The following is a 26,040-nucleotide window of genomic DNA, read 5'->3' on the forward strand; positions in this document are numbered from 1 at the left end:
AGGAGGCGGGTCGCCCCGAAGGGGCGGAGCCGGGCCGCGCATGCGTGGTAGGCGCCTCAGCCTGCCCGCCCCTGCACGAGGACCGGAAGTGTTTCGGCGTCCTGCAGCTAGGCCGGAAGTGTTGGCAGTTCGGCTTTTGGGAGACCAGCTCCAGAAGGATAAAAAAGGTAACTTCGAATATGGTCATTTACTCACTTCAGGGTGTGAAAAGGTCCTGCTTCCAATTCTGTAAAGGACTTAAAACAATTTTTAGATTCCAAATACTTAAAGCTGACGGAACATCTTGTTCATTGTTTTCCGACTCTTAAAACTCATTATCTAACTTAAGCAGCCCTTTACAGCTCAGTACTTAGTCCACTGTCTCTTAACTGAAATGAGTGGACGCGGTACTTCAAGAACATGAACTCCTTTATTTGTTTTGGTAAATTTCTATTAATTACAATGCTATTTGTGTAATAACTCCTGTTTGAGAGATCTTACACACGTGTGATAATGTATTTCGACTTAAATGCAAAACATATGAGTTACTAGTTTTACTTGAGGCAAAATGAGGTTAATAGGCGGGAATACAGCATTTCAGATAGCTCTGAGAAAATTACTACAGAGGCAGGAGGAGAAGGTTGGTATATATATATGTGATTTTGGTGAAGAGGGAGTACAGTGCAGTCAAGCACGTATTTTTTGCATAATGTTTCTGCTAGTCTCCTGCTACCTCGACAAGTATTTTAAGTCATGTGCTGCTGCAGCTGCTGATTTTCAACACTCGTGAAAGGAGTTTAGGGTGGAGGGCGGAAGTGAGGCACTCTGCTCTGTAAAAAGCTGGCAGAACAGGTCTTCAAATAGATATTTTCAGGAGCCGATTTTATGAGCCCAATTCTTATACCTCCTCATATCTAGAAAAATACTAGACTCCTCATGGTGAAAACTGTTTCTCCTGACTAGCAAAAAGCTTCTTTACAGTCTGAGCCACAGGGGAAGCCCCAAGAAGGAAATGGAAACCCACTCCAATATTCTTGCTTGGAGAATCCCATGGACAGAGGAGCCTGGTGGGCTACAGCCCATGCATGGCGTAGCCAAGACTCTGACACGACTGAAAGTGCCTTAGCATGCATGCATAATCATGCAAAATCCACCCTTCGCCTTAGAATTCTCTTTTGGTGTTGTATGCATTCTGTGGGTTTGAAAAAATGTATAATGACATATATCCATCATTATAGTACTTTCACTGCTCTAAAAATCCTCTGTACTCCTCCTGTTCACCTCTCTCCCACCCCCAGTGCTACCTGCTAAGTCGCTTCAGTCGTGTCAGACTCTGCGTTCCACTGGACTGCAGCTGGCCAAGTTCCTCTGACCATGGCATTCTCCAGGCAATAATACTGGAGTGGATTACTGTCCCCTCCTCCAGGGAATCTTCCCAACCCAGGGATCGAATCCATGTCTCTTAACGTCTCCTGCATTGGCAAGTGAGTTCTTTACCTATAGCGCCTGGGAAGCCCCACTGATCTTTTTGCTCTCTCCGTAGTTTTGAATTTTCCAAAATGTTGAATAGTTGGAATCATATGGAATGTAGCCATTAAAAGATTAGCTTTTAATTTAGGAAATATGCATTTAAGTTTCTTCCATACCTTTTCATGGTGTGTTAGCTCACTAGTTTCAGTGCTAAATAAGCCCACTGGGGCTTCTCTCATGGCTCAGCAGAAAAGAATCCGCCTGTGATGTGGGAGAGACAGAAGCGTGGTTTGATCCCTGGGTCTGAAAGAGTCCATCTAGAAGGAAATGGCAACCCACTCCAGTATTCTTCCATGGAAATCCCATGGACAGAGGAGCCTGGTGGGCTACAGTCCATGGGTCACAAAAAGAGTTGAACGTGACTTAGTGACTCAACAACAATAATGTTACATTGTCTGGGTATATTACAGTTTATTTATCCAGTTACCTTTGAAGGACATTTTAGTTGCTTCCCAGTTTTGGCAGTTATGTGTGAAACTGCTGTAAATGTCCTCTTGCAGAATTTTCTAGCTACACATTTTCAACTCCTTTCAGTAAACACCAAGGAAAGCAATTTCTGGAGCATATGGTAAGAATATGTTTTAATTTTCTAAGAAACTTCCAAACTGTCTTCCAAAGTGGTTGTACCACTTTTCATTCCCACCAGCAATGAATTAGGGTTCCTGTTGTCCCACATCCTCACCAGCATTTGACCTATTATCATTGTTCTGGATTGTGGCCGTTGTAATAGCTGTGTAGTTGTATCTTGTTTTCATTTGCATTTCCCTGATGCTGTATTTTGTAGGCATCTTTTCATATGGTTATTTGGTGTCTGTCTGTATATCTTTGGTGAGGTATCAGTTGAACTCAGACTTATTTTTTTAATTGGGTTGTTTGTTTTCTTATTGTTGAGTTTTAAGAGTTCTTTGTATTTTTTAAAATTCTTTATTTAATTTGCTTGGCTGCCCTGGGTCTTCATTGCTGTGTGTGTGCTTTCTCTAGTTGTGGCAAGTGGGAGCCTCTCTGGGTTGCAGTCCTCAAGTTTTCCTTGCAGTGGCTTCTTTTGTTGCAGAGCACAGGCTCTCAGCTCATGGGCTTCAGTAGTTGCAGCTCTCGGGCTCTAGAGTTTGGGCTCGATAGTTGTGGTGCGTGGGCTTAGTTGCCCCACAGCTTGTGGGATCTTCCTGGACCAGGGATCGAACCCACGTCCCCTGTAACAGCAGGCAGATTCTCATCCACTGTGTTACTAGGGAAGTCCCAAGAGTTCTTTGTATTTTGGATAACAGTCTTTTAGCAGTGTTGGGTTTGCAGTGTCTTCCCAGTCTATGGCTTATCTTACCATTCTTGATGATGTCTGTCTTTTTTTAAAAAAATAATTTTATTTATTTTTCGCTGTGTTGGGTCTTTGTTGAGGAATCAATCCTGGGTGTTCATTGGAAGGACTGATGCTAAAGCTGAAACTCCAATACTTTGGCCACCTCATGCGATGAGTTGACTCACTGGAAAAGACTCTGATGCTGGGAAGGATTGCGGGCAGGAGGAGAAGGGGACGACAGAGAATGAGATGGCTGGATGGCATCACCAACTCGATGGACATGAGTTTGCATGAACTCCGGAAGTTGGTGATGGACAGGGAGGCCTGGCGTGCTGTGATTCATGGGGTTGCAAAGAGTCGGACTGAGCGACTGAACTGAACTGGGTCTTTGTTGCTGCGAGTGGGGCTTCTCTCTAGTTTCAGTGCTCAGGTTTCTCGCTGCAGTGCCTTCTCTTGTGGCTGAATAAGGGCTCTAGGGGGCGCAGGCTTCGGTAGATGAGTCACATGGGCTCAACAGTGCTGGACTCTATAAAGGGTCAATAATTGTGGCACATGGGCTTAGTTGTTCCTTGCCAGGGATCTTCCTGGACCAGGAATCGAACCCATGTCTCCTGCATTGCCAGGCAGATTCTTTACCACTGAGCCACTAGGGAAACATGATGATGTTTTTTGAAGAGCAAGTTTTTCATTTCTTAAGTCCAGCTTCGGAGAAGGCAATGGCAAGCCACTCTAGTACTCTTGCCTGGAAAATCCCATGGACGGAGAAGCTTGGTAGGCTGCAGTCCATGGGGTCACTACGAGTCAGACATGACTGAGCGACTTCACTTTCACACATTGGAGAAGGAAATGGCAACCCACTCCAGTGTTCCTGCCTGGAGAATCCCAGGGACGGGCGAGCCTGGTGGGCTGCCGTCTATGGGGTCACGCAGAGTCGGACATGACTGAAGTGACCTAGCAGCAGCAGCAGCAAGTCCAGCTTATCAATTATTTTTTTCATGGATTGTGGCGTGGTGTCGTATTTAAAAAGTCATTGTGATTCCCAAGATAATCTTAAGTTTTTTCCTGTATTATCTTCTAGGAGTTTTATAGTTTTATTCTTAGGTTTATAATCCATTTTGAGTTAGTTTTTGCATGTGGACATCACAGAGACATGACTGAGCATGCGCAGGGACACACAGACACACAGACACACACACACCACATCACCCCCCCCCCCCGACACCCACCACCACCACCACCCCACCCCCCCTTTGCTTCATCCTATTGCCTTTGTTATCCTAATTATTGGCTGTATCTTTGGGTCTGTTTCCGTGCTCTCTGTTTTTTGTCATTGATCTACTTGTCTGTTTTTTAATGAATACCCCACTATTTCTAGATTGCTGTAGATTTATAGTAACCCTTAACTGTCGAGTAGTATTGGTCCTCCAACTTTGTTCTCCTTCAGTATTCCATTGACTATTCTGGATCTTTTGTCTCTGGTATACAGTTTGCTGCTGCTGCTAAGTCACTTCAGTCGTGTCTGACTGTGTGTGACCCCATAGACGGAAGCCCACCAGGCTCCCCCGTCCCTGGGATTCTCCAGGCAAGAACACTGGAGTGGGTTGCCATTTCCTTCTCCAATATGTGGAAGTGAAAAGTGAAAGTGAAGTCGCTCAGTCATGTCTGACTTGTAGCGACCCCATAGACTGTAGCCTACCAGGCTCCTCCATCCATGGGATTTTCTAGGCAAGAGTACTGGAGTGGCTTGCCATTGCCTTCTCTGGGTATACAGTTTAGAATCAGCTTATTGATAACCATAAAATAACTTGCTGGGATTTTGATTGGGATTGCACTGAATCTGTAGATCAAAGTTAGGAAAAAACTGACATCTTTTCAATATTGAGTCTTTCTATCTGTCATCATGGAATATCTCTCCATTTATCTAGTTCTTTGATTTCTTTCATGAGAGATTTGTTGTATTTGTCGTATGAATCTTGTACATATTTGTTAGATTTATACCTAAGTATTTCATTTTGGGGGTTGCTGCTGTAAATCACATTGTATTTTTTGTTTCAAATTGCACTTGTTCGTTGCTGGTATATCAGTTGACTTTGTGTATTAACCATGTATCCTGCAACCTTGCTATAATCACTTCCTAGTTTCAGGAACCTTTTTGTTGTTGTTGATTTGCTTGGTTTCCTAAATAGGTGATAGTATCATTTGCAAACAAAGACAGTTTTATGTCTTCTTTCCAAACTTGTACACCTTTTATTTCATTGTCTTGTTTTATAGTATTGTTAGTACTTCAAGCATGATGTTGAAAAGTCATGATGAGAGGAGATCATGGCATCTGGTCCCATCACTTCATGGGAAATAGATGGGGAAACAATGGAAACAGTGAGAGACTTTATTTTTTTGGGCTCCAAAATCACTGCAGATGCTGATTGCAGCCAGGAAATTAAAAGACGCTTACTCCTTGGAAGGAAAGTTATGACCAACCTTGATAGCATATTAAAAAGCAGAGACATTACTTTGCCAACAAAGGTCCGTCTAGTCAAGGCTATGGTTTTTCTCGTGGTCATGTATGGATGTGAGAGTTGGACTGTGAAGAAGGCTGAGCGCCAAAGAATTGATGCTTTTGAACTGTGGTGCTGGAGAAGACTCTTGAGAGTCCCTTGTACTGCAAGGAGATCCAACCAGTCCATTCTAAAGGAGATCAATCCTGGGTGTTCATTGGAAGGACTGATGCTGAAGCTGAAACTCCAATACTTTGGCCACCTCATGCGACGAGTTGACTTACTGGAGAAGACTCTGATGCTGGGAGGGATTAGGGGTGGGAGGAGACGGGACGACAGAGAATGAGATGGCTGGATGGCATCACCAACTCGATGGACGTGAGTTTGTGTGAACTCCGGGAATTGGTGATGGACAGGGAGGCCTGGCGTGCTGTGATTCATGGAGTTGCAAAGAATTGGACACGACTGAGCGACTGGACTGAACTGAACTGAACTGATTTACATATAATGATAATCTTACCTCTTCACTTCCAATTTGGATACTTTTTATTTCTTATTTTAGTTGCTGTGGCAAGGACTGTGTTAAATAGAACTGATGGGAATGGATATCCTTGTCTTGCTCTAGAATTTAGCAGGAAGGATTTCAGTTTTTCACCATTGAGTGTTATGCTGGCTGTGGGTTTGTCATTAATGATTTTTATTATGTTGAGATATGTTCCCACTGTACCCACTCTGGTAGGAATTTTTTTATCATGACTGGATGTTGAATTTTGTTAAGTGCTTTTTCTGCATCTGTTGAGGTGACTGGTTTTTGTCTTTTGATGTAGTATATCACACCGATGGATTTGCATGTATTGAACCACTTTGTGACTCTGGGATGAATCTTACTTGGTCATGGTGTGTAATCTTTTTTATGTGTATGTGTTGTTGGATTCAGTTTGCTAATATTTTGTTGTGAATTTTTGCATCTATATTCATCAAAGATACTGGCCTGTAATTTTCATTTTTGGTAGTGCCTTTGTCTGGTGTTAACTTCCCTGATGACTCATATGATAAAGTGTCTGCCTGCAATGTGGAGGACTTGAGTTTGATCCCTGGGTTGGGTAGATCCCCTGGAGAAGGAAGTGGCTACCCACTCCAGTATTCTTGCCTGGGAAATCCCTTGGACAGAGATCCTGGTGGGCTGCATTTCATGGGGTCACAAAGAGTTGGGTGCTGCTGAGTGACTAACATTTCCACTTTGTCTGGTGTTGGTATTAGGGTGATGGTAACTTTGTAGAATGACTTTGGGAGTCTTCCCTCCTTTTCTTTCTTTTGGAAGAGTTTGAGAAAGACTGGTATAAGTTCCTCTTTGATTGGTAGAATTGCCCAGTGAAGCCATCTGGTCCTGGACTTTTGTTTGCAGAAAGTTCTTTCTTTGTTATTTCAGTTGAGTTTGGCTCTCTCCTTAACTGATTTCTCCCTGCTGTCTGTGTTCATTTCTAAGAGAATGGTGTTTGCTGTCTCCAGCTGTGATAGTGGATTAATCTGTTTCTCCTTGCTGTTCTGTCAGTTTTTGTCTCACACAGTTTATGCTCTATTGTTACATTGTAGACATGTTATAAATTGTTACTTCTCAGAGTATTCACCCCTTTATTGTTATGTAATGTGTTATTTTTCCCTTTATCCTATAACTTCCCTTACTTTAAAGTCTGCTTTGTTGGAGATTAATATAACCTCTCCTGCTTTTTTTTGACTAGTGTTAGCCAGACTTCTCGTTTAATGGTCTTTACACCTTGGTTTTTCAAGGCAGACAGATGAAAGGGAGGAATACATAAGTGTAAATTAGTTTTTCATTGGGCAAGACCAAAACTGAGCAGAGCTGAGAATCAGTGGGAAATAACAGCTCAAAACATGTTTTCTTGGAGAGAAGGTTGGTAAGATGGCTGTAACTGAGAGGCAGAAGATGCTGGAATATTTATTTATCAGCCGTTAAGTATAGGATTACCATGGAATTATGAGAAATCCAAGATAAAATCTATCACTAAAAATATCCTTTGGTGGAGAAAGGTCTGTAATTATAAGTCCAAGAGTAATAAATGTCAGAGAAGTACTAGCAGAGTGTTATCAAAATTGAAGAGGTACTATTCTGTGCGCAAAAAGGATTTTGAGGAGGGGAGTCTTTGAGTTTTGTAGGCTAGATGGTTAGGATAGATACTCAGTGATGATGAGGGTATTAATTAAATATACTTATAGTATGTTGGAGAATATAAGCTCCATGAGAGCTGCTGCTGCTGCCAAGTCACTTCAGTCGTGTCTGACTCTGTGTGACCCCATAGACGGAAGCCCACCAGGCTCCCCCACCCCTGGGATTCTCCAGGCAAGAACACTGGAGTGGGTTGCCATTTCCTTCTCCACCATGAGAGCAGGAACTATGTTTTCTCCCTTGTGTTCTCAGCAAAGAGAGTCTGCTATAAAGACTTTTCATGATTATTTAATAAATGTGTGAATATTTATTTGAAGCTTGATGTTCTTTATTCTCAAGTGAAGTAGAGGGCCAGGTAAGTTTTAAGAGCCTGGGGAATGAATTGAGACCTGGACTAGGATCCTGTCTCTATCAGTACTCTGGTGGACTAAACCTTTTCTCATGCATCAAGTGTTGGTACTACCATCACCCTCAGGGGGTAAGTTAGAAAAATTCATGAACTAGTGCGTATAAAAAATTTAGCCTTCTGGTACAGAGTAGCTACTCCATAGTGTTCTCATATAGGAGGCTAGGCCGTCCTATATGAAAGGGGAGTGAGGCATTCGGTTGGGGTTTTGAGGAGTAAGGTCAAGCATGGAAATGGTGACTGAAGAAACTGACCAAAGACAAGTGCAGGGATTGGTGAGTGTGAAGAGCCCAACTTTGACTGGAAATCTTACATTTATAAGTGGTCATTCTTGGAATGAGAGAAACAGTAGAAGGTTATTTGAGTAGCGTAGACAATGTGTGGTGGATAAATGCCATCTCAAGATTGATGAAAAAGGATTGCTAATTTGAGAAAAGAAGAGATTTGATTGAATAACATTATTTCATAGTTCTGAAATATTTTATAGTTAACCTTAGCCAGAACATAGAAAAGAGATACATTTTTCCAGTGCTAGCGATTGACATTGAATTCTATTTGTTTGGAGAAAATGAATGGAATAAATGATAACTAGTATAGAGAAGAGCTTTAAAATAGCCAAAACCTGGTGGGCTACAGTCAGTCCATGGGGCCACAAAGAGTCAGACACGACTGAGCGCACATTAAAGAGAAGAGCTTGGAAATAGCAAAACTACGCAAACTAACGTAGAAAGTGACAATCAAAAACTGTAAAAATTAGAACAGAGGTGTGTTGAGGGTGATCAAGCATTTCAGAAACAGTGGTAGAAGAGGTGATGAATTAAGTTAGAAATGTTAGAGATGAGGTACTGGATAGAAGATGTTATAATTTTCAGGATAAAGAAGCTTTAAGGCTTGCGTTTTTGAAGAATCATCAATGTAGATGTTGGATTTGTAGAGGATGATAGTAGGAAGACGTGTTGAAAGATTTTTAGTGTATTAATAAGTAGGAGTTGTTTTCAAGAGGTAGATAGACTGAATTGGCCGACTGTAGCATGTGAACCCGGAGAAGGCAATGGCAAGCCACTCCAGTACTCTTGCCTAGAAAATCCCATGGATGGAGGAGCCTGGTGGGCTGCAGTCCGTGGGGTCGCTAATCAGTGGGGTCGCTAAGGGTGGGACACGACTGAGCAACTTCACTTTCACTTTTCACTTTCACATATTGGAGAAGGAAATGGCAACCCACTCCAGTGTTCTTGCCTGGAGAATCCCAGGGACAGGGGAGCCTGGTGGGCTTCTGTCTATGGGGTCACACAGAGTTGGACACAACTGAAGTGACTTAGCAGCAGCAGCAGCATGTTACATTTTTCTCAGTCCACTTACTTTTGGTCTGAGTCTTTGTATTTTAAGTGGGGTTTCTTGTAGTAAGTTTAGATAGTTTCATTCTGACAACCACTTACCTTTGAATTGGTGCATTTAGATCATTGAGCTGCAAAGTAATTATCGATATATTTGGATTAATATTTACCATATTTGATACTGCTTTCTGTTTGTTGTCTTTGTTCATCCATTTTTCTTCCACTCTTTTGCCTTTTAATTAACCATTTTATTCTATTTTCTCTCCTTTTTTAGTATATCAGTTAAACTTTTTTAAAAAAACATTTTTTAGTGGTTTTCAGTAGAGTTTGCAGTATGCATTGACACTAATCTAAGTACACTTTCAAGTACCACTACACCATTTTGCTGTAGACTGAATATTTGTGTCCCTCCAAATTCATATGTTGAAATGTTATGGTATTTGGAGGTGGCAGTTTTGTGTGAGGATTATGCAATGAAGGTGGAGACCTTCTGAATGGGACTAGTTCCCTTGTACAAGAGAACCTACAGTGCTTCCGTGCCTCTTCCACCATGTGGAGGCAGAGTGAGAAGACAGCTGGCTCTGAACCAGGAAGCGGTTTTTCACCAGCCACCAAATCTTCTGAATAACGTCTTTTAACATTTTTTGCAAGGCATTTTTTCCCAAACTTATTTTGAATAATTTCAAATTTACAAAAAAGTTACAAAAATAATAGAGAAAGTTCTCTACCAGTGACCCCACTGTGTGTCCCCAGGTGTGCTGTGTATCCTTCAGGACCTGTGAATAATAAACCTTGTTGGTTTTGTTTTGTTTTTTTCTCAGAGTTTCATGATGTTTACTGCTGAAGTCATCTTGCAATCATAAGAGCCACAAGGGCTGGTTCAACCACAACAGTGGTTCTGAAAAGGGAGGTGTCCTTGTGTGGGACTCACTCACTTCTAGCCCGTAGAAGAACTCTGTTGATATGCTGATGTTGGTGCAAGACACACACTTTTTCCTTTTCCTTTTTGCGTTGTTTGTTTTAACTGCACTGGATCGGCATTGCTGCACATGTGCGTTCTCTGTGGTGAGCGGGGCTGCTTTCTTGTTACGGTGCATGGGCTTCTCATTGGCAGATGGATTCTTTTTAAAAAAAAATCTTAACATGTATTACTGAAGTATAGACTTACAGAGTTTAAGGTGCATACAAGGTGATTCAGTTATACATATATGGTTATTACAAGATATTGATTATAGTTCCCTGTGCTATACAGTAGACCTTTGTTGCTTGCTGCATATCCGTAAGCATTCTTATTCGTACTAAGTCAAACAAGTGGAATCAAAATGTCATAAATTTTTTAGGCAAAAGTTCATAAGTTTTCTAAAATATATATATATTATTTATACTATTTATACATATGTATGCAAAAGCTTTTCTATTATGCTTGATAAAGACTTGAGAAAGAATATAAAAAAATAGAAATTGGAAAACAAATGAAATGGGAGCACTGAATATGAAATAGAAACAGTGAAACAATAGATAAAAGTAAAATATCATATAGTCCAGTTGTTTTTAAACACTGCTTCTCATTACAAATATATCTGAAGCTTTGGAGAAAAAAAAGCAATACCTGGGCATTTGTATTTTTCAAAAAAATTCAAGATTATTCTGATAAGATCTGGAGTTTAAAAAGTGATTACAGATTTTTCTGTTGAATATAGTTTTGGTGACATAGAATTATATTATTTTTCTGTTGACCCATCATGTAACAGTGGTATTAAGTCAGTAATAGTTACATAATCACAATAGTAAAAGATGTTTTATCGGTTTTCACAGTCAACAGCCAAACAAAAAATAAAGATAATTGCAAGCCATAATGAGAACATGATTAACCTAACAATATAAAATAATTGCATACAATTTGGGGGGTCTAGCCAAGTGATGTGGTAAGTGGCAGTGAATATATATGCACATGTTTTTGAAATATTTATGTTCATCCTAAATATTCCCTCTCTTACTCTCTCTGTTTTTAACCTCACAAGGGTTGGGTTCTCAGGATAAACGCTCACAGTTGAAATAAAAGTCCTCAAGTGACTCACATATGTGTGTCTGTCCATGGTGGGTATGAAGTGTGCATGGTTTTTCAATCAGGACTGTGGTGTAATTTATGAAACCTTTTTATTTGTGGTCTGTGACTTAGTAGCTACTTTTATTCTATAGCAAATGATGAATGAGGACAGGCAAAATGAGTTTTCGTGGCTGCTTGATTAAGGATGTGAATAGGCTGTCTTGGGCAGCTGGAATCATTTGTGTCCACACAACAGGCCACCAGGTGCTTCCTTGGTGGCTCCAGTGGTAAAGAATCTGCCAGCAGTGTAGGAGACATGGATTCCATCCCTAGGTCAGGAAGACCCCCTGGAGGAAGAAATGGCAACCCACTCTGGTATTCTTGCCTGGAGAATCTCATGGACAGAGAAGCCTGGTTGGCTACGGTCCGTGGGGTCACAAAGAGTCGGATACAACTGAAGTGACTTCACTTGCATGCACACACACATGCCACAGGCCATAAGGCCTGAGTGCCAAATTACCCTTACATGACGTTATTTGCCTCTGCTCAGGATACGTTTGATTCTTGTGGAGTGTTTGCTGTAGAAGACTAACATGGATAAACTAACTTACTCTACTGCTTATAGTAAAATATTCCAGTTGACTTTATGATATAAGAAAAGTTTTCATTTGGTGAATTAATCAGTTAACAGCTACAAGTAGTGTCTTTGTTGACAAGGATACAGAGAGCTCAGACAGTTTCAGTGGGAAAGAATGCTGTCGTTGATTAGTTACGTATATGCGTAGGTGTGTGGAGTATGTAGCATATGTGCTAAGTCTTACATAGCACCCTTATATAGCTCTTGTTATATTCTAAGTGCTTTGTTCAGTTGCTCAGATGTGTCTGACCCTTTGCGACCCCGTGGACTGCAGCGAGGCTTTCCTGTCCTTCACCATCTCTTGGAGTTTGCTCAAATTCATGTCCATTAAGTTGGTGATGCCGCCAACCATCTCATCCTCTGTCATCCCCTTCTCCTCCCACCTTCAATCTTTCCCAGCATCAGGGTCTTTTCCAACGAGTCATTTCTTTGAATCAGGTGGCCAGAGTTACTGGAGTTTCAGCATCAGTCCTTCCGATGAATATTCAGGGTTGATTTCCTTTAGGATTGACTGGTTTGATCTCCTTGCAGCCCAAGGGACTCACAAAAGTCTTCTCCAATGCCACAGTTCAAAAACAATTCTTCGGCTTTCAGCCTTCCTTATAGTACAATGCTCACATCCATACATGACTACTGGAAAAACTATAGCCTTGACTAGATGGGCCTTTGTCAGCAAAGTAATGTCTCTGCTTTTGACTACACTGTTTAGGTTTGTCATAGCTTTTCACCCGAGGAGCAAGTGTCTTTTAATTTCATGGCTGCGGTCACTGTCTGCAGTGATTTTGGAGCCCCAAAATATAAAGTCTGTCACTGTTTCCGTTGTTTCCCCAACTATTTGCCATGAAGTGATGGGACTGGATGCCATGATCTTCGTTTTTTGATGTTGAGTTTTAAGCCAGCTTTTTCACTATCCTCTTTCACCCTCATCAAGAGACCTTTGAGTTCCTCTTTACTTTCTGCCATAAGGGTGGTATCATCTGTGTATCTGAGGTTATTAATATTTCTCTCGGCAATCTTGATTACAGCTTCAGCCTGACATTTCGCATGATGTACTCTGCATGTAAATTAAATAAGCAGGGTGACAATATACAGCCTTGATGTACTCCTTTCTCAGTTTTGCACCAGTCCATGGTTCCATGTCTGGTTCTATTGCTTCTTAACCCTCATACAGATTTCTCAGGAGGCAGGTAACGTGGTCTGATATTCCCATTTCTTTAAGAATTTTCCAGTTTGTTGTGATCCCTACAGTCAAATGCATTAGCATAGTCAATGAAGCAGATGTTTTTTTCTGGAATTCCCTTGCTTTTTCTTGTGATCCAGTGGATGTTGATATTTTGATCTCTGCTTCCTTTGACTTTTTAAAATACAGTTTGTAACTCTGGAATTTCTCAGTTATTGTGTTGTTGAAGCTTAGCTTGAAAGATTTTGAGCATTATGTTGCTAGTATGTCAAATTAGTACAGTTGTGCAGTAGCTTGCACATATTTTGGCATTGCCCGTCACTGGGACTGACTTTTCCAGTCCAGTGGCTGTCGCTCATTTCCCCAAATTTGCTGGCATATTGAGTGCAGCACTTTAACAGCATCATCATTTAGGATTTGAAATAACTCACCTCCGCTAGCTTTGTTCATAGTAATGCTTTGTAAGGTCCACTTAACTTCACGCTCCAGGTGTCTGTAGGTGATTGGTTACACCATTGTGGTTATCCTGGTCATTAAGATCTATTTTGTATAGTTCTTCTGTGTATTCTTGCCTCCTCTTCTTAATAATCTCTTCTGTTTCTGTTAGGTCCATACCATCTCTGTCCTTTATTGAGTCCTGTCTTTGCATCAGATGTTCCTTTGGTATCTCTAATCTTCTCCTCTGTTTCTTTGCATTGTTCACTTGAGAATGCTTTCTTATCTCCTTGCTATTCTTTGCAACTCTGCATTCAAATGGGTATATCCTTCCTTTTCTCCTGCCTTTAGCCATCCTTCTTTTCTCAGGTATTTGTAAGGCCTCCTCAGACAACCATTTTGCCCTTTTGCATTTCTTTTTCTTGGGAATGACTTTGGTCACCACCTCCTGTAGAATGTTACAAACTTCTGTCCATAGTTCTTCAAACAGTCTATCAGATGTAGTTCCTTAAATCTATTTGTCACTTGCACTGTATAATCATAAGGGATTTGATTTAGGTCATACCTGAATGGCCTAGTGGTTTTCCCTACTTTTTTCAGTTTGTTCCTGAATTTTGCAATACAGAGCTGATGATCTGAGCCACAGTCAGCTCCTAGTCTTGTTTTTGCCGACTGTATTGAGCTTCTCCATCTTTGGCTACAAGGGGTATAATCAGTCTGATTTTATTATTGGCCATCTGGTGATTTTCCTGTGTAGAGTTGTCTCTTTGTTGTTGAAATAGGGTGTTGCTATGACCAGTGTGTTCTCTTGGCAAAACTGTTAGTCTTTGCCCTGCTTCATTTTGTACTCCAAGGCCAAACTTGCCTGTTACTCCAGTATGTCTTGACTTCTTGCATTCCAATTCCCCTGTGATGAAAAGGGCATCTTTTTTTGGTGTTAGTTCTAGGAGGTCTTGTAGGTTTTCATGGAACTTCATCTTCTTTGGCATTAGTGGTTGAGGCATAGACTAGGATTACTGTGATACTGAACGGTTTGCCTTGGAAACAGATGATTGTGTCGTTTTTGAGATTGCACCCATTTACTGCATTTTGAACTCTTTTGTTGACTATGAGGGCTACTTCATTTCTTCTAACACATTCTTGCCCACAGTAGATATATGATGGTCATCTAAATTAAATTTGCCCGTTCCTGTCCATTTTAGTTCACTGATTCCTAAAATGTCAGTGTTCTCTCTTGCCATCTCCTTTTTGACCGCTTCCAATTTACCGTGATTCGTTGACCTAACGTTCCGGGTTCCTGTGCAATACTGTTCTTACAGCATTGGACTTTACTTTCACCACCAGACACATGCGCAACTGGGCATCGTTTCCAGTTTGGCTCAGCCTATTCATGAACTATTTCTCTGCTCTTCTCCAGTAGGATGTTGAACACCTACTGACCTGGGGGGGTTCATCTTTCAGTCTCATATCTTTTTGCCTTTTCATACTGTTCATGACGTTCTCAAGGCAAGAAAACTGAAGTGGTTTGGCTGGACCCTTCTCCAGTGGACCACATTTTTCAGAACTCTCCACCATGACCCCTCTGTCTTGGGTGGCCCTACCTGGCATGGCTCATAGTTTCATTGAGTTTCACAAGTCCATGATCCATATGATCATTTTGGTTAGTTTTCTGTGATTGTGGTTTTCATTCTTTCTGCCCTCTGATGGATGAGGATAAGAGGCTTGTGGAAGCTTCCTGATGGGAGAGGGTGGCTGTGGGGAAAATTGGGTCTTGCTCTGGTGGGCAAGGCCATGCTCAGTAAATCTTTAACCCAACTTTCTGGTGATGGATGGGGCTGTACTCCCTTCCTGTAGTAAGGCATAGAGAGGTCAAGTAACTTTATCCAGTTCACATAATTAGTAAGTGGCCAAGGCAAGATTTGAATCTAGGGAGTCTACCTTCAGAGTTTAGATTCTGAACCACTGTGTCAGACTGCCTTTCTGTGTATTTATTATCCCATTTTGATCAAGAGAGTACCTGGATAAGCCTAGTTAGTAAAGGCCTCAGATTCTTTTCCTGGTCTAGGATGCAAGAAGTGGTCTTCACTGTGATGCTTACTAAACATGTTATTAAGGTGTCTATCACCCTTCTTTCTCTTCAGGCTAGTAAAAATTTAGGTTCTTGACTTTGCAAAATGAGATGACTTTTTCAAACAGAAGGGTAGGCCCCAGGGTGAATAGGTGCTCATTTTGATGACAGTTTACCTGAAGGCGACAGGGAAAGTTTAAGACAGTGGTATAGTGTAAAGCATTCCAAGCTCATTATTTGCTCTAAGTTACGTGACACTTTTTTCTTTCAAGCGATCATTAAGTGTCAGGGTTTCCTCGGTGGCTCAGCCAGTAAAGAATCTGCCTGCAATGTAGGAGATCTGGGTTAGATTCCTGGGTAGGGAAAATACCCTGGAAAAGGAAATGGCAAGCTATTCTTGCCTGGGAAATCCCACGAATAGAGGAGCCTGGTGGGCTATAGATCATGGGGTTGCAAAGAGTAGGTTATAACTGAGCAACTAACACTATTAAGTACTAAGTGCTTAACTGCATTATTTCATCACAACAGTCCTAGCAGGTAGGGGTTTATCTGCTTTACACAAATGAAGAAACTAAGACTAAGGGAGATTAAGTAAATTTTTTGTTTAACTCCAAAGTCTATTTCAGTGGTATCAGAAATTTTCAACTTCTTTTTTGTTGCTGCTGAATACTAAAAGTTTAATGAAAATCCCAAAAAGCAAAGCAGTGGTAGTGAGTTCCCAAAAGTTATCCTGTCAGGTTCATAACTGTCCTTTCCCAAAGCCATCCCTGACTCTTAATTCTTCACAGATCACATTTGGGAAACCACTGAACATCAACTGCACTTTTTCAGCTTAAAAATACCTGACTTGGTGTGGTTGACTGGTTGATGTCTCCTTTTATAGGAAGATTCCTAACCTGGGGACATTCCCTAGCCGCTTAAAGACAGACTCCCTTTTTAATTCAAGATACAGAAAGAAGTACACCTTCCTTGTCTGCAGGGTTTTCAGACTTCTTCAGCACCAGGTGGTTTCCCAAATTTCATTTGAATTTGTATGTAATACACTATTATTTTGAAAGTGTTTGTTATTCCCTCATAGGCAATCAGTGTTAACTTTGAAAGGGGTCCTTTCCCTACCTTCCTACTTCTGTACACTATTATGTGTGTGTGTGTGTGTGTGTGTATATATAGATTTTTTTTTCTTGTTAAATGGGATTATATGTACTGCAACTTGTATTTTTAACTCCCAGTGTATGAAAATTATTACTCAAGATAGCTACATATGAATTAAACTTACAATTTTACATACTATGGACATACCAAAAGCCTGAAATTTTCATATGAGAACTTGTCACATTGGCTACTGGAAGCCTAAGGCCTTTATTTTTGGTTACCCTCACCCACTTGTTTCTCCCTAGAGGATTCTGAGTGAGGCTTTTGAATATTCTTGGGGCTTAGCTAGCTGTTTGCAACACAAAACTGATGACCCCAGGATTGGGGGCGCTGACCTACCTTCTGTGGTCCAAAGTGCAGGATACCTTCCTTTCAGGCACTTTCCAGTGTTCCCTCCACTGGAGGGACCCACTGTCCCCTCCATACGTGTTTTTTTCTTTTTAAAAATTTTTATTTAACCTACTTAAATATATATTTATATATAAATTAGATTCTACATGCGACGAGTTGACTCACTGGAAAAGACTGTGATGCTGGGAAAGGTTGGGGGTGGGAGGAGAAGGGGACGACGGAGAATGAGATGGCTGGATGGCATCACCGACTCTGTGGACATGAATTTGAGTGTACTCCGGGGGTTGGTGATGGACAGGGAGGCCTGGCGTGCTGTGATTCATGGGGTCGCAGAGAGTCGGACATGACTGAGCGACTGAACTGAACTGAACATAGAATGTGGTTTTTTTTCTCTGACTTACTGACTTGCTTTACTTAGCATAATGCCGAGTCCATGTTATAAATTTGTGTAAGTTTTTTTCTTCTTTTTTATGCCTGGATAATATTATATATGCAAACCACATTTTCTTTAATTATCCATCAGTGGACACTTAGGTTGTTTCCATATCTTGACTATTTTTAAACAAACAGTACTGCAATGAATGATGATGTGCAGTTGCTCATTCGTGTCTAACTCTTTGTGACCCCATGAACTGCAGCACACCAGGCTTCCCTGTCCTTCACTATCTCCCAGAGCTTGCTCAAACTCAGTGATGCCATCCAACCATCTCATCCTCTGTCATCCCCTTCTCCTGCCTTCAACCTCTCTCAGCAGCAGGGTCTTTTCCAGTGAGTTGGCTCTTCGCATCAGGTGGCCAGAGAATTGGAGCTTCAGGTTTAGCACTGAGAAGGGTGAATGTATATTTTTGACTTAGTGTTTTTGTTTTATTTGGATAAATACCCTGAAATGGAATTGGTAGTGCCGTTTTTAATTTTTTTAAGGAAACTCCATACTATTTTCCATGGTAGTTGCACCAATATTTATTCCCAACAACACACAAGAGTCCTTTTTGTCTACATCCACACCAACACTTTATAAAAAAAATTTTAATTGGATAATTGCTTTAAGGATTTTTTCTATCAAACCTCAACATGAATCAGCCATAGGTATACATAGGTTCCCTCCCTCCTGAACCTCCCTCCCATCTCCCTCCAGGTTGATACAGAGCCCCTGTTTGAGTTCCCTGAGACATACTACAGAACCTGATGACAGCTGTTCTAAGAAGTATGATGAAGTGGTACCACATTCTGGGTGTTTGGTTTTTTTTAGGTTTCTTTTATATTTTTAAAAAAATGGAAATAGTTTTACAGGAATTATATTTGTGTTAGTTTATGTTTACACATTTCCCCTCCTTCTTGAGCCTCCCTCCCACCTCACGTTCCATCCCACCCCACCAGGTCATTCACAGAGCACTGAGCTGAGCTTCCTGTGCTATATACAGCAGCTTCCTACTAGCTAGCCATTTTACCCATGGCAGTGTATATATGTCAGAGCAACTCTAAATCCGTCCCACCCTCTCCTTCCCGTCTGTGTCCACAGGTCTGTTTTCTGTGTCTATTCCTGCCCTGCAGGTAAGTTCGTTGGTACTGTTTTTCTAGATTCTACATATATGCATTAATATACAGTGTTTGTTTTTCTTTGACTTACTTCACTCTGTAAGGTCCAGCCATGTCTTTGCTAATGGCACAATTTTATTTCTTTTTGTGGCTGAATAATATTCCACTGCATATATGTACCACATCTTTATCCATTCATCTGTCGATGGACATTTAGGTTGATTCCATCTCCTGGCTACTGTAAACAGTGCTGCAATAATGAACACTGGGGAACGTGTCTCTTCTTGAATTATGGTTTTCTCAAAGTATATGCCCAGTTGTGGGATTGCTGGGTCATAAGGTAGTATTGGGGCTTCCCTAGTGGCTCAGATGGTAAAGAATCTGCCTGCAGTACAGAAGATCTGGGTTTGATCCCTGGGTCAGGAAAATCCCCTGGAAAATGGAATGGCTACCCCCTCCAGTATTCTTGCCTGGAGAATTCCATGGACAGAAGGATCCATGGGGTAGCAAAGAGTCGGACATGACTGAGTGACTAAGCACATTACATCATTATGTTTAAGAAGTATCCTTATAAATACTACATATAGTTCTTAAACTGCTAAGTTTATGGTACTTGCATTCCCATAGTTGCTGATATTTGGATTTCTATTTTATAATTTCTCTTTGTTCTCTTTGCCTACAACAGGGTTGATTTTCTTTACTACAAATTCTTTACTCTTATTTTCTGTTTATTTTTAGCCATGCTGGGTCTTTGTTGCTGCATGGGTTTTTCTCCAGGTGGGGGCTACCCTCTAGTTGCGGTGTACAAGCTTCTCGTTGCGGAGCACGGGCTCTAGAGGCACACAGGCTCAGTAGTTGCAGCTCCTGGGTCCTGGAGCACAGGCTGCATAGTTGTGATGCACAGGCTTAGCTGCTCTGCAGCTTGTGGCATCTTCCTGGACCAGGGATCTAACCTGTGTCTCCTGCATCGGCAAGCAGAGTCTTCATAACTTAGCCACCAGGGAAGCCCTTTTTATTTACTCTTAATTTAACCTGAATCTTTTTATGTCTAAAACCAGTACACAAATCCTTTTCAGGGAGGTTAAACAGGAGATCAAATGCTGCTTGATACAAACTGGCTTAAAATTGCCTTTTGGCATTTGCAGGATGCATGAACCAACTTGAATCTATATTTCTTTAAGAGGGAGGGATTGAGGATAAAGTATTAGGAATTACAGTCGACAGACATTCCTTCTTCGCCTCTGGAAGGATATCAACTCTTCTGTTCATCACTAGGGATTGTGGGTTAAAAAAGCAAAATCCTCTCCAGTTCTCCTGAAAATCAGGATAAGATGAAGAGGTATAAACTGCTAGTTGTTCAGCCTTCTAAACTTTGAAAGTATTTATTTGCACTTATATTGGGAAGTTTAAAGTTTGGGGAGGTATACATATTTTCTGTGGATTGAGGATTTATTATCCTTTGTATTCTCACAAGTTGGTTCAAGCACTAGAAGGTTAAGCATCAAATGCTGTAATGTAGACCAGGAAACCCCAGCATGCTATTTGATACATTTTCATCTGGAATAGCAATTCTCAAAAAAAGGTTAAGAGAAACTCATGCAGGGAGCTCCTCTTTGTGTACTGAAAATCTTTATCAAGTTTTCTAGTTCATTTATTCCTAGATTTTATTTTCCAATACAAAGTTATTCTGTGACAACACTTCCAGTATTTGAAAACTACTATTGTAGTTTTCAGAATAAACATCATTGGAAGGTTTAAAAAGTTTGCCAATTTACTGAACCTTCATTGCCAAGCAAATGTATATAAATGGCTCTGAAAACCTGTCCCCAAACCACCATCAAGTTCAATATGTGAACATTAAGCCTCTGCTGTGCAAAACTCGTGGTTCAAAAGTAGATGTGTACTTATAATTACACTACGTCTTGACAATGTGCACTATTAGTGAACAAACAGCAACTGATAAATAAATGCATTTTGTCCGTTACTTGTTCACTAATATGATGATGCCATTTTACATACATAGAAAATGTTTTATATCCTCTGATTCTGTATATGTAGACATCTTATGGCTATGCTTTGTAAACAGAAATTATATACCACCTATATAGGGGTTACATATAAGAATGTTACCAACTTAACATCATAAACCATTCTCATGTTTGCTCATTGAAGCTAAAGGTCTGGTATATGCAAAACCCAGTTTGTTATGATTTTCGGCATTGCACTGGTCACTGTTTGTGCCAACAACAAACTGGGAATTTGAGAAATCAAATTAGTAGTTTGCTTTAAAAAAACAATTGTCAGCTAGTAGGAACTGAACTACCAGAAGGTATTTTATACTAATGATTGGAGTCGGAGTCACTATGTATATAAATTACTTTAATAATGGTTGGAGAAAAGAAAAATAACGTGGATACCATATTAGCACTAAACAACTCATTAGCTTCATTAAAAAACTGCTTCTGTATTAAACAACAGTGGCTTCATCCAGCCAAATACAATTTTTTTTTTTTTTTTACTTTTACTGTGAGTCTCCTTTCAAGACACTAAGCCAGAAAAGTATTATTTCAGGGGAAAAAAACACAATGCTTTAAAGCTTCCTTTACTTAGATCTCCATTTCTAATTACATTTTTACATCTACATTCTGTGTGGGTCCGTATGATTTCAAGAGCATGTTAAAACTCAAGTTCATGGAGGCAAAAAATTAAGAAATTCTAAAAAAACCCAAGGAAGATGCACAACACATGTATGTAATGAGAAAGCAGCAAAAAATTGAAGGTGTCTAACAACTATTTTGAATTTCTGACTCTTTTGTTACATTGATACTTGGATTAAAAATGAAGGACGCTGGTTATTTATAATACACAGTACTCAAAAAATTGACTTCTTTTGGTCCAGAACTACGTAAGTATTCAAGGCCAGAATATGATAAACCTATCAAGCCAATATTAAATTTTAGAGGTATTACATATGGGAACTTACAACATGGTTTTTTAAGTATGAATTTCAGAGTCAAAAAATTCTTAACAGTAAGATTTGGTTTTAAAGTAAAAAGACAATAAAATCCATTATCAAGCAAAATGATAGGAAAACTGTTTTTAAAATTACATGAAATAAAAGACTTGAATAACCCAAAATAAAGCAAAATGTAATTGAAATAAAATGATTATGTAATAGACTGAATGAGAGGATAAATAAAACAGGAAGGACTAAGGTAATTTCTACTTACTTTAGTTGTCTTATAGTATATAAACATATGCTACATGCTAAGATAACTAAAGTATGTAAAACATATTGAAGTTCACGAATCTCTCTATAGGATAAGTAATCAGTACATTTCCCTAATACTCATCATGTGACCTAGGACATGATAGTAAATTAGAGATCCCAAAGATCATGCCATTAATGTTTTTGTCGATATGCATTTTGACGTGCATGACAGACTAAATCAAATGTTCATGAATCAATTATTAGTTTTCTTTCTTTGACTTGAAAGCTCCAAGTTATTTAATAATGTATTTTTAACATGTGCTTTTTCCTTTTAATGCTTACTCTAACAATATGCTAGAGGTCTGGATGGTGACCAGATCCTAGAGATCTGAGCTATTATCACCTGCTGACCACGGGCATAGATATTTATTGTGGTTTTTTTTTTTCCTTCTAAGCAGTTAGTCCAGAAATTTCAGGTGCCCTGTTATTGTATGAAACAATTATCCTTGAATTTAGCAAGGGGAAAAAAAAAACTTAATCTGGTTATGTTATAAACCCAGAATAGTTTGTTTTCGGAAACATGAGTATATGGAAGAATGTTAATTTTAGTTTATATTAAGAGATGTGAAAGTAAAGCTTTTATTTGTTTTCGTTAAAGACTTGGTCGGTTTTGATCTGCATTAAAACTTACTTCTTTTTTTTAATCAAAAGAAAAGATTATGTGCTTCCTGGAAATTATTTTAAGATTATACTTTAAGTCAAACAAAACGTAATTTTAAAGCTTTTTTTGGTTTTTGATCAAAAACTCTGAATCTTCTAAAACTTAAGTTTACATATTTAGTTTGATAATAGTTAAGAGGATAATAAAACATTGGAATCAAACTTTATAAGCATTCCCTACACCTGTATGCAGGTCAGGAAGCAACAGTTAGAACTGGACATGGAACAACAGACTGGTTCCAAATAGGAAAAGGAGTACGTCAAGGTTGTATATTGTCACCCTGCTTATTTAACTTATATGCAGAGTACATCATGAGGAACGCTGGGCTGGATGAAGCACAAGCTGGAATCAAGATTGCTGGGAGAAATATCAATAACCTCATATATGCAGATGACACCACCCTTATGGCAGAAAGTGAAGAGGAACTAAAAAGACTCTTGATGAAAGTGAAAGAGGAGAGTGAAAAAGATGGCTTGAAGCTCAACATTCAGAAAACAAAGATCATGGCATCTGGTCCCATCACTTCATGGGAAATAGATGGAGAAACTGTGGAAACAGTGGCTGACTTTATTTTTCTGGGCTCCAAAATCACTGCAGATGCTGATTGCAGCCAAGAAATTAAAAGACGCTTACTCCTTGGAAGGAAGGTTATGACCAACCTAGATAGCATGTGAAAAAGCAGAGACATTACTTTGCCAACAAAGGTCCATCTAGTCAAGGCTATGGTTTTTCCAGTGGTCATGTATGGATGTGAGAGTTGGACTGTGAAGAAAGCTGAGTGCCGAAGAATTGATGCTTTTGAACTGTGGTTTTGGAGAAGACTCTTGAGAGTCCCTGGACTGCAAGGAGATGCAACCAGTCCATTCTAAAGATCAGTCCTGGGTGTTCATCGGAAGGACTGATGCTAAAGCTGAAACTCCAATACTTTGGTCACCTCATGCGAAGAGTTGACTCACTGGAAAAGACTCTGATGCTGGGAGGGATTGGGGGCAGGAGGAGAAGGGGACGACAGAGAATGAGATGTCTGGAAGGCATCACCGACTCGATGGACATGAGTTTGAATGAACTCCGGGAGTTGGTGATGGACAGGGAGGCCTGGCGTGCCTGTGATTCATGGGGTCGCAATGAGTCGGACACGACTGAGCGACTGAACTGACTAATTAACACCTGTGTCATTGGAAAAGTCATCAGTGGCTGACTGTAATCAATGTCATCAGATTTTAAATACTGATAAATCAATACAATTAGATATATGTCTCATTAAATTTTACAGAATCAAATATCACAAAACAAATTACACTTAAAACTTGGAAGTCTAACCACAAAATAACATTTCCTTTAGAAATGAACTTTTTTGTTGTAAACCTCTAAAAGTTGAGAAAGATGAAATTAGATTTTTCTGTCACTTGTAAATCTATGATATGCAGAATAACAAGGCTTTAATTGTTGTGGACTATCAATACCAGCTGTTAAAAATGAAATCCTAACGGTAATGTTTATATGCTTAGTATTACAGTTCAAATTTATGAAAATGGAGGGATGGTTGTTAAATCTATTTTGGGTTAGTTGATCTTAAATGTAATTTTTCAAACCAGTTGATGTACTAATTTGGATAAAATATTTTCACACTGTCACTTTATGATATTGATAACTGATTTCCCAAATTCACTTTAAAGACTTCTAGCTAGGAAATATAATCATAAATATACCAAAAATTACCCCCCCAAAGTCTAAGAAATCTGTATTTCTAAGTTTAATTTTTACCTTTTTAAAATTGAGATGATCTGTTATGCAGTAGCCTAATTCTTTGGTGTGTTGTTTGTAGTTATTTTAAAACGTAAGTATTCTGTACATCGTTCGTTCGTTCAGTTGCTCAGTCGTGTCCGACTCTTTGCAACCCCGTGGACTGTAGCCTACCAGGCTTCTCTGTCCATGGGATTCTCCAGGCAAGAATACTGGAGTGGGTTACCATTTACTTCTCCAGGGGATCTTCCCGACCCAGGGATTGAACCCGGGTCTCCCACATTGGAGGCATACGCTTTAACCTCTGAGCCACCAGGGAAGCCCATAGCTAAGGAATTAAAACATTCAAACTTTGATTATATTATTTAACAATCTTTTGTTTTAAAAATCACTATGATTGGTTATTAGGAGTTGATTTCTGAAACCACGTAACATATTTTTCCAGAGCTGAAGTATATTACTCTATTAATTATCCTAGATATTTCCTACATATTTAGTTCTTATTTGCATATTACTACAGGAAAATATCCTATTTTGCTATAGATCTTTAATTTTTTGTCTAGCACTGCATACTTCATACAGATTAAAATTAAACTGAGCCCATACCATCTACCCAAAACTAGATTAAGTAGAATATTTTCTCTTTTATTAATGTATTCAATAAGCAACTAATTATAAGGTTAAGGGCTTTTGAAAATCATTTAAGTTGAATAAATGGGTAAGAACAATATACACATTATGTTTGGATATATTTAACTTATAAAATGAAGTGGTACATAACTACAGGAACTGGAATATAATTCTGATTAAAACAGAAGTATATAAGCTAGTAAGGGAACTGAAAATGTCAGGATGTATTGGACAGTTCAGATGCAGAAAGGGTGGTTCTTAAATATTCCCAATTAGAGGTACAGCTCCTAACAAAGTGGGTGGAGATTTTCTTAAGAGAAAGCAGTAAACTCCTTACATGTACTTTATTCCCTTTCATAACTCTGATGCTGTTACTAAAGTGAACCTATATATACCAACATAGAAATGAAAAGTAACAATATGTGCTTAACAGATGTTTCCTCATTGCTAATGGATATGATTATTTTATTAGTTTGAAGACAAAAAATATATTGGGTCTATATGATTTTTTTAATGCAAAAAAGGGACATCTTCCTCTGAAAGGATGAATAAAAATCCCTGCAAAATGCACTGGTCTATACTCTCCTTTCAGTGCAGACTACATTGTAGAAACAAAATCTCTCTTAGAGAACTAGTTGTGAGTAATGACTATCCCTAAAGATATTGAACTCTCAATTTCTACTACTCAAGGAAAGTCAATATTAGTTCTTAATATAAAGATGTAGTTTTGGGAAAAACTGAGCTTCTCAAAATTTTAACATAGGTCTATCTAGGTGGTTGGCATTAAGACTATAAGTACCCATGCATTCTCTCTTTCTTTTCTTTGTAGGTTGAACAGTCTGCCTCGCATACTGAAAGTTTCAAGCTTTTGGACAGAACTGAACAATGTGAACAAGTCTGGTGATGAAGCGCGGACTAAATTCTTAAAGTATCTTAGTTTCACAGTCCCTCGTCCCATGTAACTTATATATGAAGCACCAAAACTGGAGCCAAGGTCTGAACATATTATATAACAGCAGGAACTATAATTTAATCACATCATATTACACTATGTAACATTCTATATTTTGCCTGTTGATATGTAACATTACAAGCATTATTTCCTA

The 26,040-nt window shown here is 39.5% G+C and overlaps 1 long non-coding RNA gene across 4 annotated transcripts; it reads left to right on the plus strand.

The window, feature by feature from the left end:
* Positions 1-38: 38 nt before the first annotated feature.
* Positions 39-25,899, plus strand: LOC148774852 (uncharacterized). 4 transcript variants are annotated; one of them, XR_016035317.1, is made up of 3 exons: positions 41-167; positions 18,613-18,644; positions 25,764-25,897. It is a non-coding gene; the product is annotated as an uncharacterized LOC148774852 (long non-coding RNA). The 4 variants fall into 4 exon arrangements; XR_016035319.1 differs by lacking the exon at positions 18,613-18,644 and adding an exon at positions 1,278-1,463 and having other exon boundaries at positions 60-167; positions 25,764-25,898; XR_016035320.1 differs by lacking the exons at positions 18,613-18,644; positions 25,764-25,897 and adding exons at positions 1,278-1,463; positions 2,010-3,414 and having other exon boundaries at positions 75-167.
* Positions 25,900-26,040: the final 141 nt, after the last annotated feature.

This window comes from Moschus berezovskii, chromosome 19 (assembly GCF_049115385.1).
Source record: "Moschus berezovskii isolate FMDL1 chromosome 19, NW_MosBer_1.0, whole genome shotgun sequence".
Taxonomy (NCBI): domain Eukaryota; kingdom Metazoa; phylum Chordata; class Mammalia; order Artiodactyla; family Moschidae; genus Moschus; species Moschus berezovskii.